The 17,835-nt window shown below is 43.0% G+C and overlaps 1 long non-coding RNA gene across 1 annotated transcript in view; it reads left to right on the top strand.

The window, feature by feature from the left end:
- Positions 1-15,260, top strand: part of LOC126418924 (uncharacterized) — a 138,027-nt gene extending 122,767 nt beyond the window's left edge. Inside the window, exon 3 of the long non-coding RNA XR_007575912.1 lies at positions 15,146-15,260. This is a non-coding gene — a long non-coding RNA (uncharacterized LOC126418924). The remainder of the gene's footprint in view (positions 1-15,145) is intronic.
- Positions 15,261-17,835: the final 2,575 nt, after the last annotated feature.

Below are 17,835 nucleotides of genomic sequence, written 5' to 3'. Positions count from 1 at the left end.
CTCCATATTTAGCAATTCTATGCAACAGATAGCTCACAGTAAGTTCCGTATCTAAAGATTAGAAAATTGCTCAAGTCACACCAATATCCAAAACGGGAAATAGGAGTAATCCGCTGAATTACAGGCCCATATCACTAACGTCGATTTGCGGAAGGATTTTGGAACATATACTGTGTTCGAAAATTATGAATTACCTCGAAGAAAACGATTTCCATATTTTTAGGTGTCCAGAATGCTTTCGACACCGTTCCTCACAAGCGTCTTCTAACCAACCTGCGTGACTACGGAGTATCACCTCAGCTGTACGACTGGATTCGTGATTTCCTGTCAGAAAGGTCACAGTTCGTGGTAATAGATGAAAAGTCATCGAGTAAAACAGAAGTAATATCCGGCGTTCCGCAAGGAAATGTTATAGGCCCTCTATTGCTCCTGATCTGTATTAACGACGTAGGAAACAATCTCAGTAGCCGTCTTAGATTGTTTGCAGATGATTCTATCAATTAATGTCTTGTAAAGTCATCAGATGACCAAAACGAATTGCTAATTGATTTAGATAAGATATATGTATGGTGCGAAAAGTGGCAATTGACCCTGAATAAAGAGAAGTGTGAAGTTATTCACATGAGTACTAAAATAAATCCGCCAAATTTTGATTACACAATAAGTCACACAAATCTTAAGGCTGTAAATACAACTAAATACTTAGGGATTATAATTACAAATAACCTAAATTGGAAGGAACACATAGATAATGTTTCGGGTAGAGCAAACCAAAGACTGCAACTTAGAAGGTGCAACAGGTCTACTAAAAAGACTTCTTACACCACGCTTGTCCGCCCTGTTCTGGAGTATTCCTGTGCGGTGTGGGATCCGCATCAGGTGAGACTGACGGACGACACTGAAAAAGTTCAAAGAAGGGCGGCTCGTTTTGTACTATCGCGAAATAGGGGAGATAGTGCCACAGGCATGCTACGTGAATTGGAGTGGCAATCATTAAAACAAAGGCATTTCTCGTTGCGACGGGATCTTCTTATAAAATTTCAATCACCAGTTTTCTCCTCCGATTGCGAAAACATTTTGTTGGCACCAATATACATAGGGAGAAATGATCGTCCCGATAAAATAATAGAAATCATGAATTACACAGAAAAAATTTTAGTAGCTAGTTTTACCGCGTGCCGTTCGAGAGTGGAACGAGAAGGTGGTTCATTGAATACTCTGCCAGGCACTTTGTTGTGGATAGCAGAGTAATCACGTACATGTAGATGGTTCTCTGCGCCTCAATTATTAAATACAGACCCAAACAGAAAGCTGTTTCATTCACTACAAGTTATCAAAACCAGAAACGTACGTAAAGGTTCATTTATCGACAAAAACAATCACTTCAAATCTAAATTCGTAAAATATCAAATATTAGACAAAGTTCTTGATTCTCGGGAGGAATAGTGTAAAGAAAGCAGGCAAATGTGGCTGTAGTGTGGGAATGCACGGCTGCCGTGTCGCCCTGCGCAAGGGCCAAGTTGGCTGGAAGTTGCTGCAGGCAAAATGTTGTGAGTTGTGCAAACAGCTTAATAGCCATGCACACACTTCATTACGACGGCAAACACGGCCGGCTAATCCCGGCGAGAGCGTCAACATCTTTCATACGTGCTCTAACGAGCGCACTGTACTCGCTGGGGCGCCACATTTGCCGCTATTCACGTGGTGAGAACCCGCCGGCTACACGCTCGGCGCGACCCCAAAAGGAGCAAACTGCTCTTCTGAAAGTAAAGTCGACCCTCTGCTAGGGGAATGAAAGTCAAGGATTTAGGTACACAGAATCTGGGCTCGTCGACGTAGACTTGGAACGAAGTATAATATAAGGCTTTCTTTTTCATTATGGTTGCCACAGCCATAAATTTATTGAAACACATTTCTATTTCACACACGGTGTTTCAAAGCGAATATGCGAGTGTTAAGGATTTGTAGCACTTATTACATTCAGCTTATAACTACACACATCAAAAAAAAAGTTTTGAATCATCCTACTTCCCTGAACTCCTGAAGATAGACGTTGACTGTGGATCACAGTCCCTTTAACTGTTTAGAGATGTCACTAAACCCGCCCAAAGATGTAAGCAACCTTCCATGAGCAGCGCCTAGTAGACGGAGGGGGTCCGACAGCCCAGCAGTTCCAGTCATTCCTCCGGGAAGGAGGCACACGGCTCGTGTTGTCTGTAGTTCAACCATGCCTGGACTGCCAATACCGCGGTTCGATCGCGTCCGCATTTTTACTTTGTGCCAGGAAGGGTTCTCAACAGGGGAAGCGACCAGTCGTCTCGGAATGAACCAAAGCGGCGTTGTTCGGACATAGAGGAGATACAGAAAGACAGGAACTGTCGATGACATGCCTCGTTCAGTCGGGCCGCTCAAGGGTTTCTACTGAAGTGGATGACCGCTACCTACGGATTATGGCTCGGAGGAACCCTGAAAGCAACGCCTCCATGTTGAATAAAGTTTTTCGTGCAGCCACAGGACGTCGTGTTACGACTCAAACTGTGCGCAATAGGCTGCATGACGTCCCACTTCACTCCCGACGTCCATGGCCAGGTCCATCTGCAACCACGACACCATGCAGCGCGGTACAGATGTCCGAATGGACCGCCCACGATTGGCATCACGTTCTCTTCACCGATGAGTGTCGCATTTGCCTTCAACCAGACAATCGTCGGAGGCGTGTTCGGAGGCCACCCGGACAGGCTGAACGCCTTAGACACACTGTCAAATGGTTCAAATGGCTCTGAGCACTATGGGACTTATCATCTGAGGTCATCAGTCCCCTAGAACTTAGAACTGCTTAAACCTAACTAACCCAAGGACATCACACACATCCATGCCCGAGGCAGGATTCGAACCCGCGACCGTAGCGGTTGCGCGGTACTGGACTGAAGCGCCTAGAACCGCTTAGCCACACCGGCCGGCGACACATTGCCCAGCGAGTGTAGCAAGGTGGAGGTTACCTGCTGTTTTGGGGTGCCATTATGTAAGGCCGACGTACGCCGCTGGTGGTCATGGAAGGCGCCGTAACGGCTGTGCGATACGTGAGTGCCGTCCTCCGGCCAATAGTGCAACCATATCGACAGCCGGCCTGTGTGGCCGAGCGGTTCTAGGCGCTTCAGTCTGGAACCGCGCGACCGCTACGGTCGCAGGTTCGAATCCTGCCTCGGGCATGGATGTGTGTGATGTGTTTAGGTTAGTTAGGTTTAAGTAGTTCTAAGTTCCAGGGGACTGATGACCTCAGATGTTAAGTCCCACAGTGCTCAGAGCCAGCCATATCGACAGCATATTGGCGAGGCATTCGTCTTCGTGGATGACAATTCGCGCCCCCATCGTGCACATCTTGTGAATGACTTCCTTCAGAATAACGACATCGCTCGCCTAGAGTGGCCAGCATGTTCTCCAGATATGAACCCTATCGAACATGCCTGGGATTGATTGAAAAGGGCTGTTTATGGACGACGTGACCCACCAACCGCTCTGAGGGATCTACGCCGAATCGTCGTTGAGGAGTGGAACAATCTGGACCAACAGTGCCTTGATTAACTTGTGGATAGTGCGCAACGACGAATACAAGCATGCATCGATGCAAGAGGACGTGCTACTGGGTATTAGAGGTGCCGATGTGTACAACAATCTCGACCATCACGTCTGAAAATCTCGCTGTATTGGGGTGAGTGCTTTTCATGAGCAATAAAAAGGGCAGAAATGATGTTTATGTTGATCTCTATTCCAATTTTCTGTGCAGGTTCCGGAACTCTCGGAACCGAGGTGATGCAAAACTTTTTTTTGATGTATGTATAAGTTGTACATCAAGTGAAATATCAACTCAAACAGTTTTGTTTGTATACCTGTGCGGAATGGAAAGACCCAGAGTAACTGAAGAACGCATTTATAAAGGTCTAATACCATGCGGTTTTTGCCTTTGGAGTTACGCAAGGGATAATGCCTATTTGTTTCCGCTGCCAGCTGATCTACCCGACAGTAGAAACACCGTTGTTACAAAAATTACTCCAGACGCACTGATCAAGGTTTGGGAAGAAGACGCCTATCGACTCGATGTGGGACGAATGGCCGGCCGAAGTGGCCGAACGGTTCTAGGCGCTACAGTCTGGAACCGCGCGACCGCTACGGTCGCAGGTTCGAATCCTACCTCGGGCATGGATGTGTGTGATGTCCTTATTTCAGTAGTTCTAAGTTCTAGGGGACTGATGACCTCAGAAGTTAAGTCCTATAGTGCTCAGAGCCATTTGAACCATTTTGGACGAATGGTGCTCTTCCAAGAGTAGTAGTAAGTGATTAGTTGGGAAGACTAGTCGTAAATTAGCATTCCCACTGATGTCCATGTGAGATATTTAAGGAGACACTTACAATCATGTGCTTATCGTTTCCAGCTCTTACAAGATCTAAACCGTACAGAATACGGTTTACGTGCCAACTTTGGAAACGAAATGCTGCTACATGACGAAAAAAATTTTCTAGATCCTATCGTCTTCAGTGAAGAACCGACATTTCAGCTAAATGGAAATGTGAACACACATGATTTTCGCATCTACGGCTCAGCAAATCCGCAAGAGATTATACAGTTGCACGGGACTCCCGTAAATTGAATGTTTCCTGTGCCCTATCCCTGCAGAAAGTTTGTGGGCACTTCTTTTTCGGTGAAGCAATTGTAGCTGGTGTATCTTATATTGATGCTCTAGAACTATGGCTCTTTCCTCAACGCGGAAAAACCAAACCACAGAACTTTTTCTGGCAGTTAGATGGTGCGTCGTCTCACTGGTGTAACTCAGTACGCCAATGGTTAAATTACATTGTACTCTTCCCCTGGATTGGCCGCAATGGGCCGAATGACAATTTGTTCTACATGACATCCACGTTCACACACGACCTGACGTCTTGCGATTTAGCCTTTCGTAAGGGATCATGTGTAGGTGTCTCCATTACCAGCAGATCTACCCGGCTTTAGAAACAGCATTGTTACAACAATTACTTCAGACATACTGATCAAAGTTTGGGAAGAACTCGCCTATCCACTAGATGTGAGACGAATGGTGTTCGCACTGAACTCTTTTAAGAAAAACTGGTAGAGTTGCTCTTTCATTTGATGCATTATTTGTAATTGGAAGTTGAAAGTAATAAATGCTGCAACCTCTTAAAACCCTGAATATTCTTCTGAAACAACCTGTATAATGACTGTCTTTTATTTTACGGTCTAGTGATTTCACCCATTTGCCGTTTTCAAGTGCGTTCTCATGTAGGCCTACTAGCAAATTTACATACACATGCACTAAGCGCGACGGTATAATTATACAAGTTTTGGGGTGTGCATGTGAAAATCGCAAAAGGTCGAAATCGGCTAATCGATATATAAATGTCTGTATAACAGCTAAGGAGGGAAACTGAATTACATTTCACTAAAACAGTCTGTTTCTGGAACTAATATTTTTTATACATTCTGCCTGGGATAAAAGGAAGAATCTGTAAAATGTCTTCAAAAATCTACATTTTTTTCAGTCTTCAAGCACGTTCTACACAGGGGCTATGGTGGGTTAATCCGTCATAACTGTGTAGTTTCAGATTCCTTACAGATGGTTGGAGCACACTGACAACCAACTACTATGAGAATTTTCGAAAAAAAAAGGTTTTTATCTTACTTTGTCTTATATGCGTTAATATACGAGGGCGGTTCAGAAAGTAACCTATGATTGGTCACAGTGCGGGTTGTGGGGGGAGTAGCGACGCCATCTGTGCGTTCACGCACTCAACAGGTCAGTCGGCATCAACCCGTGGTCGAGTGAACGTCGTACCTGCGCTAGTTTAGTTTTTGTGGCAGTTTGAAATGTGTGCTGCAATAGAAAACCCCGCCAAATGTGAAGTGCGTGCTGTCATAAGGTTTTTTACAGCCAAAGGATATTCTTGAGCAGCTATTCATCGTGAGCTTTGTGCCGTGTGCGGACCAAGAGTTATGAGTGAAGGAGTTGTCCGTGAATGGGTACGTTTATTTAAAAGTGGACGAGAAAACGTTCATGATGAAGAGAGGAGTGGTAGACCATCATTGGTGACTGACGAACTCGTTCAGACAGTTGATGCAAAAGTTCGTGAAAATCGACGTTTCTCAATGTCGGAGTTGTCTACTGGTTTTCCACAGATTTCTAAGACTCTCTTGTACGAGATGGTAACAGCAAGATTGGGTTACCGTAAGTTCTGTGCACGATGGGTGCCCAAAATTCTTACCGACCACCACAAAACTCAAAGAATGGCCTCTGCATTAGACTTTCTGTCACGTTATGAGGACGAAGGAGAACCATTGTTAAACAGAATCGTGACCGGTGACGAAACCTGGATTAAGTACGTGAACCCTGAGACAAAAGAACAATCAAAGATGTGGGCACATTCAAATTCGCCTACCAAACCAAGAAAAGCCTCGCAAGATTTTTCTGCCAGAAAACTGATGGCAAAGGTGTTTTGGGATGCCAAAGGGGTGTTGTTGGTTGAATTCATGGAACGTGGTACGACCATTAATCAAGACGTGTACTGTGAAACAATAAAAAAGTTACGACGGGCTATACAGAACAAACGCCGTGGTATGCTGACTTCCGGTATCGTTTTTTTGCACGATAACGCCCGTCCTCACTCTGCTCGCAGAACAACGGCCCTTCTTGAGTCCTTCAAGTGGGACGTTATCAACCATCCACCTTACAGCCCAGACCTGGCGCCAAGTGATTATCACCTCTTCATGCATTTGAAGAAATGGCTCGGGTCACAGCGGTTTGATGACGACGAAGAGCTCAAAGATGCGGTCACAGGCTGGCTCCAGGCACAAGCGGGTGATTTTTATGCAGAAGGAATTTCAAAGCTTGTGAAGAGATACGATAAGTGCCTCAATCGCTATGGAGACTATGTAGGAAAATAGTGCAGAGATGTAGTTGTAAGATGTATATATTAAAATATTTTTATTTAACTTGGTGTATTTTTTTAAATCAACCGGAGGTTACTATCTGAACGGCCCTCGTAAATCCGAATGTCTCATACCTCAAACTGGAGATCGAGTGAGATGACTCGTATTTCAGAAGAGGCAGCTCAGAATATTGTCGTTGTCGGAACATTCAGAACTGACCGGCCGCCTTTTCATCCTGTGCCAAACCGTATTTTTAAAGAGCGGAGATCGGATCTAAATCTGATTTAGGCTTCCCGTGGATTTGTGAGACCATTTGAGAGGATCGTTCATGACCATCTGGGCGTGTGCGCTAACGATCCTGGCGTCGACAAGACGTTAAATATTCATATTTTTTCAGTCAAAGAGAAACACTCAAAGCAATATTCTTTTAAATATGTATTTTGCTTTTAATATTAATTACTGAAACAAATTTCAATTCGTCTGAAGTGCAGCAGACGTTGCAGCGTGTTAATATCAACGTACAGCTGCGATAACTGAACGGTTGTACTGTACCAAATGATAACTGATAAACAAACACAATATATTTTTTAAAAGACCAATTATTGGACTAACAGTATCTGATGCTCTCTCATGAAGATGAACTCTAGACTGAAAGTACATTAAGTGCAATGATAACTCTAGGAATACAAGTCTAAATTGTTTGTTTTCCCACAAAACACGTCGTACGGTATAAAATGCGTCAAGTATCTCAGCTCAGAAGAAGTTTCAGCGGTTCATTCGAACGCACGGGTAGAAATTTTGAAAACTGTTTACATCAGAAATAAGATGTAAGGTTTGGGTATCAGAACTATGATCATAAAGACGTATTCCCATAGTTTCTGGGGAGGTATTCAGTAACAACAAAATCGATATTTCTTTCCAGCTAGCTTTTTTCACCGGGGAATTCTGAAATAAATTGTTCGTTTTCCTGTCGGAATCAGGTAGGACCGTCAGTTTGACCTTACGATTATCATGTTCATTCTAATTTTGAGATAACTTTTCGATAAACTTGTTAGTGTTTTCGATAGCAAACCCTACAAGTTATTGTCACAAAACAAATCGAAACAATCCATATATTTTCTTACGACGTTCCAGGCACTTTATTTTTTATTTCAGGGCGGAACTCTCGTACTCCATTTAGTAACTTCACCACTTCCCATCAGACAATCTGAAATTACATTTTCTTATTCCAAGTTTGAAGTAATTTGGGTTTCAGTACCATCTTGAGACTCCATGTCAGCATTATCGTGACTATCACTCTGTCTAACTGCAACTCACTTTCACATCCGCTTTCAACATTGCTACGTATTTGCTAATACTCACTATTGTAGAACTAACAGAAACAAGTTTAGAACTAGAAACACAAATTATCTTACTCAGGAGAGTTTATGACTGTTATGTAACTGGTCCACTGGAGTGTGAAGCACACATTTGCAGAATTTCAAATTATCTATTGCTGCCGCTGGCAGACTAAGACACTTCCTTTATTGAGACTTATGTTTCAAAACGAAAAGATGCAGAATGACAAAATGAAAAGTGGCCAAATACCGGATGGTTATATTTGAACGGAGAGTGTTTTAAGTGATGCGGTGTGGGTTGCATACATCACAGTATGATGAAGCATCCTAGGTATGTTCATTAATCGGTATCGAGTGATGTGGCAGAGTGGCTAGCACATTGACCTCGCTTTCGGCAGGACGATGGTTCGAAGACAGATTGGACCAACCTTATTTAGGTTTTCCGTGACTTCCCTAAATCACTTCAGGCAATTGCCAGGATGGTTCCTTTCAAAGGGCACAGCCGGCTTTCTTCCCTATCCTTTCCTAATCTGATGGGACCGATGACCTCGCTGTCTGGTCCCCTCCCCCAAACCACTGAACCAACCAACCGTTAATCGATGAGCTTATGGAGTACGCCTAAAACATAATAATTCTACTTTCTACCACCAGGTGCAAATACGGCGCTGCAGGCATCAGAATGTGAAATGATTTCTGTTTTGACGTCAATATGCGGTTAATCGCTTGGTGATACGTGTTGATTTCTTTTGTGAAGAGATTGTTGGTGTAAAGGGTTGAGAAGGTTGAAATTTTCCTTATGAAACGCAGTGACTGTCGAGAATAAAGCCTGCACACTGCTGGTACGTTGTTTTATCAGAATGGCAGCAATGGCATCGCTGCATTACGGGAATAGCGCCGACAGAAACAGCTACGAATAGGCACCATGTCAATAAATGGACTAAATAATATGATCAAGAAATTTGAAGAAACAGCTTAATCAGGCGGAACAGCAGGAAGAGGAAGTTGCTGATGCAGTTGCTGTAGCTACAACCGACCGTGTAGCACATGGATCAGATCCTGCAGCCACTCCTCGAGCTCTCGCTCCTGCTCAACACTTCAAAAGATTTTACAGCACATTTTACTGGTATCCCTACAAGATTCAGAATGAGCACCAGATAAAGCCCCAAGATGCGCTACAACGCTGTGACTTTGCCTTACGTTTGTTGGTGCGCACAGGAATTGATGACATGTGACTGGGGAACAGGGTACATTCTACTCTGCACGGTGCCGTGAATGTATATATATGTCGCATATGGGTTTCTACTCCACCACTCATTGTCCAGAAACATTGAGTGCAGTCAGCTTATGAGAGGTATGTAGTGTGATTTCACAAGCTCGCTCATTTTCGGTCGTTTCTCTTAGAGGAGATAACATCTCGCGGACCTATTAGTTGCACAGTCCTTTAAGGACTTCCTTGCGCAACACTTTGCAAGAACGCAAACAGTGTCCACGCCAGTATTTCCAAGCAAGATGTGATAACACGACACGTTGCTTGCCAGGTGAAAGATTTGATTCGTCTTCTTTAGGCAATTTCAGGATGTTCGGACTTCCGAAACCCCCGACCTCTGTCCATGTGACTTCAGGTTTTGTGGATATCTGAAAAATCGTGTCTATCGAGGATGTATCTGGTTCTTCATGATCTGGAAGATAACATACGGCGACATATCTCTCTGATTATATTGGCTTTGCTGCGAGCAACTTTTGATGATGTCGACACGACATACCGCTCTGATTACATCGGATATGCTGCGAGCAACTGATGGCCAAGTTATACTACGGATGCAGCATGTTGTAACTCGTGTCCATATTCTAATAAAACTGAGAGGACCACGCTATCATGTGTTGGATCGTTCCTCCCCTTTTACTGCACCCACACCACATTCTGGCTGCTTACAACGCTACATTCTCACCCGAAGGCAGAGAGTGGAATTAATATTTTTTTTCAGCATATTCCGCGAGCGCATCAATTAAAGAACGTATCTATTATGTTTCAGCGTACTGCGATGTATACAACCTCACTACAGCCCTCGGAACGCCGTCAGTTTAAGTATGCCTACCACTACCACAAATATCGGTCATTGGATGTATAACATCCCATCTGACTAAACAGTGTTAAAAAGCATATACATTGTTCTTCTCACAATCTTTCTTCCATCCCTGATGAGCATGTTAGCCCTAAAGGTAACGGTTTACACGTTTTAACTTTTTTCCCTCTCTGTAATTAGCTACGAAAATAACTGTGGTTGCATAAATCTAATCGGGTCAAAAAATTAAGGCAAACGTGTACGAAATAATAATTGATTACCAGATAAAATGTTCAGCAATCTACTTTTACAAGTAACTTATGCCACGTTCTTCTTACACAAATTAGGAATGATCGTTATAAGTAGTATATATCACACACAACGACGACAGTGAAGAATACCGCGAAATTTTGAGAAACCCAGAAAATCAATGAAATTATTTTTAAATTTGGCCGTCACTACAATATGACCAAAACACTGTTCATTAACCAGTTGCTTATCAGAACAGGAATTGTGAAGCAACTTATCTGAACAAACGTCCGCTGACGAAATATCTTGCACGTGAAATCAACGAAAACATTTCAGTAAACAACAAAGAGCAATGTTCATTACGTTTTTAAATCACTAAAGGGCATCAAATGCAAATGGAAATGGTTAAAACATGAGCTCTCTCTGTGTTACCGGCAAATATGCGTTGCCTCACACTAACGTTTACTTACAATGGCGAAATTCATCAACTTCACAAATAAGGGTTGTTGTATTTCGAAATTTTAAATAATTTCAAAAACTTCTGCATGTAATAACAATAATAATAATATTAATAATAATAATAAATTGAACTTAGCGCAAACGCCAGTACATGAAACACTTAGCAAGCAATAGAAAACACTTTGACAAAATCAGTCACGAAATGAAAAGTTTGAAGAAAAATAGTTTCAGTTTGCACTGTTATTACATTTCAATTATTGTTACTTAAATAGTAGGTCATTCAAATTATAATGGTTTGCATTGACTCTGACTGTCAAACTGACAGTCTGAATGAGAAGTTATTACTGAGTACTTTAGATTAATTTGCACAAAAAATGGCTTAATGAAACTTCCTGTCATATTAAAACTGTGTGCCGGACCGAGACTCGAACTCAGGACCTTTGCCTCTCGCGGGCAAAGGCTCTAACATATGAGATACTGGTACTGGTGGAGTTAAAGCTGTGAGGACGGGTCGTGAGTCGCGCTTGGGTAGCTCAGATGGTAGTGCACTTGCGCGCGAGAGACATAGGTCCAGAGTTCGAGTCTCTGTCCGGCAGACAGTTTTAATCTGCCAAGAAGTTTCATATCAGCGCATACTCCACTACAGAGTGAATACTGCATTCTGGACCTGACATAATGCTTGAAATATGTTTGTTTCTCTACTTGACAGAGTAGGCATTCACTAACAACTCTCGGCTTTATTACGCTACAAGACAGGATTTCATGACAAGATCAGGGTGTTGGAAATTTATATGACTAGCGTTATTGTACAGTCCTCAATGCAGTTCAATGGATAGAGGAAAGCGTTGTACCTAGGGTATAGTGTACCTAAGATCACACGATTTTAGAATCACAGTCATCGGTCGTCTTCTCTGCAGTCTTTTACCCTTCATCTATTTGTTGGATGATAGGCTTTTCCAGGTTACCCTCCTACTGCCGAATTATGTGACCAAACAACTGGAAAATTCGGTGGTTACAAATACTTGATGGTTTCTTCTCTACCCTCACCTCTTGAAGCATTGATTTGTTAATTGTTTTGTCCGTCCATAATATTCATAGCAACCTCGTCTACGTCCACGTCTCAAAAGAATTAGTGTTAGCGCTTCCCTTCAGTTATTGTCCAAGTTTCATCCCCGTGAAGGAAAACTGGAAACACCAGAGATTTTAGTGCTCTCAATTTAGTAAGTCTAGACTGGGTTCGGTCTTTCCAAATTGCTGTCGTGTTCGATGCAGCATCCCTACTCACAGCAATTCTGCGACATATTTCCTATGAAGGTCTGGGCACAGGTTGGCCTGGCAGGTAGCAGAAACCATGCCTCCAGAACAAGTCTAAGCCCCGAGCTCTCAGTGCTTCCTCGGAGTGGTGGTTTGTGGGCTCAGGTCAAAACGGTTACGCTTTCAGATTCCAAAACCCGACGAAATTTTTGTGTAGGACGATGTAAGTGAAACCTTAAGAATTGAATTTTTTTAATTAAAACTGCCCCTTCCGAAGACACAGATGGGCTTGAAAATCAAGACGAGCACAATCACGCAAAAATAGCTGGTGATAAAATTCAGAGTAGAAAATGGTTTACGATCTGAGGATGAAAGTAACAGAATATGTACACATCAGAGACCATCGAAACGCGTATATAATTAACTGAAAGGAGAACTCACTGAAGAGCATTAAAGATGCTGACAGATTTCGTAAATCCATTTACAAAGCTAGGCAGAAAGCTTTATCGAAATTATCCACTAGTATTCAGAAGATTCAAGTTGTTCTAAACAAATTAAGAGTAAAAAGTACGAATGCGGTGGATTTGTTGTTATACACCCTATAATGATGCGGACAAGAACGTTGTAGTATCCTGTGAAACTGAAACCTCAGGATACTTAATGTGACACAATATATGCTAATGAATGCAGTTTCCAAGTATTGCAAAAAGTTTAGTGCCAGTTATTTACGATCCTTGGGATTATTAATCAACATTATATTCCAGTGTTTTTTTATCAGTTGAACGATAAGACAACTTCAACTTATTAGCATGTCTTTACAACAGTTGTCGACAGATGTGATTATCTACGTCAGAATTTATCTCCGTCATAATGTTTGGCCGCTTGGAGTGGCCTCACGGTTTGAGGCGCCATGTCACGGATTAAGCGGCCCCTCCCGTCGGAGGTTCGAGTCCTCCCTCGGGCATGGGTGTGTGTGTTGTTCTTAGCATCAATCAGTTTACGTAGTGTGTAAATATATGGACCAATGACCTCAGCAGTTTGCTCCCTTAGGAATTCATACACATTTGAAAATTTTAAGAAAAAAGAAAGAAAACAAAATAAATAAAAAACAATGTTTTCAGAGTCTGGATAAACCAAAATGAAAGCTGGAAGAATCCAAAGCTGTAAATTACATCTAACACAGAGCTTGGTGTCAAAAGATACAAACATTGCGACTTGCACGTGACTACTGTCCCACAAATGAAATCTGGAAGTTTCTGTCTTATATACTTGGTTTGCCAATACTGGATTCTGACGTTCATGTTGACTGTTGAGGACCTATTGTCAGTGATGCCTGTGTGTGTGTGTGAAAAACCACAAACGTTCTACGATTTCTTAGCAGATGCTTGTATAAACAAAAACGCACTATTTCCTCCAGCCATGTGGGCAGAGCTGCTTTGCAATAGACAGAGACCACCAACGCTTGCGATAGTTTCCGCAGCAAGCACAATAGCCAGTTCTATTCCTGCAGCCCAGATATATACACGTTTCTTGAGGTACTGAAACAAATTCAAATTGACACTAAAACTGCAATCCTCAAAAAAACAGAAAGAAGGAAAGATATTTTCCGGATTAAAAAATGCGTGAAGCAACAGGTAACAAACATCAGAGATGGAAAAACTACAAGAATGCAGTACGTGAAATCAGTCTATCATAAAGCAAAACCGGAGACAGTTCGCCTCCTCGTGGTACACCGTGGGTAAAGCTAAATGAACTAGTAAAAATGCACTGATTCATATTTAAATAGAGTTGCGCTCTACTTGAACTACTGTTCGGTCGTTTTGCTACAGTCAATATATGACGTAGTAAATAGTAAGATTACCAGTACTGTTGGTAGCATTGTTATGGGAAGAGACAAATAAACGTGTGAGAGAGAAATTAGGACCCGATGATTTCACTTTGATTTTTCTATCTTTATTAGCTTGTTTTGCACATAATAAGAAACGTACATCGTCCAGTGTTAGTGTATTGTATATTTTATATCCTTACAACATCTTAATTGCTTTTAGCAAGTAATAAAAATTAGTTGATTCGCATAAGTTCTGCTCTTTTATGTAATCAAAGCTATTATTTTTGATGTAAGTAGAGTGTGCATGCACAAATATAAAGAATCTATTTCATAATTGTCTTTATTTTGTACTCAATAGAACTTTCTTCATCATGATCACAGGCAACAGTTTACTGTTCTCATTAATAAGTGTGAAAGTTGTTTATAGATAACAGAAACATGTTTTAGACAAGCTCTAGGAAGTACTAAAGCGATGTTAATTTTTTTAGATTTTACCTTGTATTGAGCAAATTGCGCTTTTTCTATTTTTTTTTTATTTTTTACTGCAGTATCTTTCTGTTCCACATCAAAAATCAACAATTTTCTAATAAAACTTAAATTGAACACTAACAGTTTCAATTTTGTCACAAATAAGTTAATTTGTAAGTTAAAGACAAGAGGACAACTATGTACAACAAAAATGTTACACACGTTACGCAGCACTTTATAATATCCTCACTCAGTTTCTAGACTGTTCACCTCTTCCGGATTCTATGGGAACCTACTAAGACAATGATCGCACGCACAAACATCGGGATCGAAATGAGGTACCGTCCAATGGATATGCAACACATCTGACGTACAGGTAACACGGTTCCGATCTTAATTGATAAGGGCTACTAGGAAAACTATAGTAGTCTACACTTACCTACGATAGTCTACGGTAACGTATGGTAGTTTTACAATACTATATTTAAGCAATAGCAGGATAATCAGAGTCGTCTCTCCTTATTACTTATCACAGAAAAATGTTTTACAGGTTCGACCAGAACTACGTATGCTACTACCTGCTTTCAATGGGAGGACCTGGGTTGCTTCTCTGACTACTGGAGGCTTGGGTCCGTGTCCGTAGAACCACTGAACACAGGTAGACGGTGTGATCATCTTTTTCATGTTCTGATATTGCAGTGTAATAATAATGTACATAAAATAACAATGATTGTTAAAGAGCTGTCTACAAAAATGCATACGAAATGGAAAAAAATGAATTTTGTTTTAAACGCAGGATAAATTTCAAAGCTACAAAGGAAATAACTATTTTTGCATGTACAAAATTAGATGATAGTTAAAATAATATGTTTTGGAAAGGAATATCGCGTCTTTATTACAGTAAATTGATAGGATCAGAAAATAACAGCCGAATCGTTGCAGTATTAAAGGTCATGACCTGCACAAATGTACATTTGCTTTTTTCAGAAGGAAAATCGACCTGTTTTTACGATTTTCAAATTAACGTCATATATTTAGATGTCTGCCAGGTATCCAAAGATGCATGTAAATATATGAAAGTTAATTTGAAAATCGTAAAAACCAACTTTTTCCTGAAGACCACAAATTTATATTTCTCAAAACCATGGTAATGGATAGCTGGTGGCCTTGCCGGTAACACCTTTCCCGTCAGACTATCGAAGTTAAGGGGTTTAGGCTTGCTAGCTCTCGAAAGGGTGACCATCTGTGTCTGTCGGGCGATGTTTTCAAACAGGGTGGGCTGAGCCATCTAGAGGCCAATTGAGGAGTTTGTTGATTGAGAAGTATTGGCTCCCATCACTAAAAATGAGAACGGCATGGGGAGCGGTGTGGTGACCACGCGCCTCTCCATGGTTCAAATGGCTCTGAGCACTGTGGGACATCTGAGGTCATCAGTGCCCTAGAACTTAGAACTACTTAAACCTAACTAACCTAAGGACATTACCGAGGCAGGATACGAACCTGCGACCGTAGCGGCCTTGCGGTTCCAGACTGAAGCGCCTAGAACTGCTCGGTCACAGCTGCCGGCATGCCTCTCCATATCTGCATCCAGTAACGCCTATGGGGTGAGGATGATACGGCGGTCGGTCGGTACCATCGAGCCTTCCGAGGCCTGTTCGGACGGAAAGTATGGTAAAAGGTTTATAAACCTTCAGTACGGCAACAAATTGGTCGCTACGTTCCAAATCTAACAAGTTCCTAAGTGCACCGTTCCTGAAACGCTGCCACGCTTAAAATAGATATAGTGTTAAAATAGTTAAAGGGGAAAATGGAGATCCGTTAGATACGACTCTATAGCAGGCTGCGTTTTAGAGGGATGGAAGGTGGTCGATGTGCTGTACTGACCAGATGCCATGTGGAAAGGGCCCCAAAAAATTAATATTCCGGACGGTCACAATCAGTGCGGACATTTCCCGTCACCCCGGGGAGAACGCCGACAAAAGCTCTCCCTCGCCGGAGGAGGAAGGCCCCGGGCGCTGGAGGGGTGGGCACCCATATTGCGCGCCGGGTGCCGGGCGCCGCCCCGACTGGCCACCATTAACGTCGGCGCCGTCGGCTCCGGGGGCGGCGTCGGCGGCGGCAGAGGCCCAAACAGCTCTCTTCCTTCCGGCCGCCTTCCTTCCTGCGGCGGTTTTTAGCGCTGGCGCCATCTCCATGACAATGGCCGACGGCCGGCCGGTAATTGCCGCGAGACGCCGGGACAAATTGGCGGCAGGAAGCGATGTGCGAGAGCTGGGCAGGGAGCCGCCACGCGCGCGAGCGCCCGCCGGAGCGCCACCGCGCTCTTCCGGAGGGAAAGATTAGCACAAGAAAAAAGACACCCTCCGGCGGCGCGGGTGTTTACGACGCACCGGCGTGCCATTGTGAACGTGCGACGGCGCCTCGTATACGCTGTCCGGACGTGGGTAACGGAGATCTCGCCACTGCACAGCCACGTGTGTCGACGCGATTCTGGTTCTTATCGCGTATGTGGCTTAAAGAAAATCGTCACGAATCTCCCAGTTATACGAGGAGTAAATACTGAGATTTCATTATCTCCGTGAAAAAAATGAAGCTACATAATTAATTGTTTGTTTGTTTCTGTGATATCACGTATCGATACCACCCGTCTGGCGTCGCGGTTGCTAAGGATTGCAAGTTTGTGTCAGACGACGATAACTTTCGTGCGGTATCCAGCGGACCCTATGGAGCACACCTGCTCAGTCACAGCTCCAGCTTCTCAGTACCATGAGCACCCTCTGCCGCCGCAGTGTAGGATGTCCAGTGGCAGCCAGGTATTGCACTCGCATTTGGAGCCGTTTTGCTATGGGACGGGACGCAGACACCGCCCAGTAATGGACTCCGATACCCTCGTTCCTGCTTTAGTTCAGAGGTACTCATCCTTGTTGAAGTTGAGAGCTGGACTTTATTTCATGCTGCATTATTTTTAATGAGTCTCCATGTGCTTGGAGCAAATAAAAGGTTAAGTAAATCTTCTGTTTACTGTGCTGTGTTAACTAGTTCGCTAATCATTTCTGCTGCTGTCCAGCCTTGCTACGACGACAGTTGGTGCACCACCTCGTAGCCAACCACTCCTTACCATTTTGTTGTTGTTGTTGTTGGTTGTTTTTTGGGGAAGGAGACCAGACAGCGTGGTCATCGGTCTCATCGGATTAGGGAAGGATGGGGAAGGAAGTCGGCCGTGCCCTTTCAGAGGAACCA

The sequence above is a fragment of the Schistocerca serialis genome, chromosome 9 (assembly GCF_023864345.2).
Source record: "Schistocerca serialis cubense isolate TAMUIC-IGC-003099 chromosome 9, iqSchSeri2.2, whole genome shotgun sequence".
In the NCBI taxonomy this organism is placed as follows: Eukaryota; Metazoa; Arthropoda; class Insecta; order Orthoptera; family Acrididae; genus Schistocerca; species Schistocerca serialis.
Note: the sequence above shows the minus strand (reverse complement) of the source record. Positions and strands in the feature narration are given on the sequence as shown.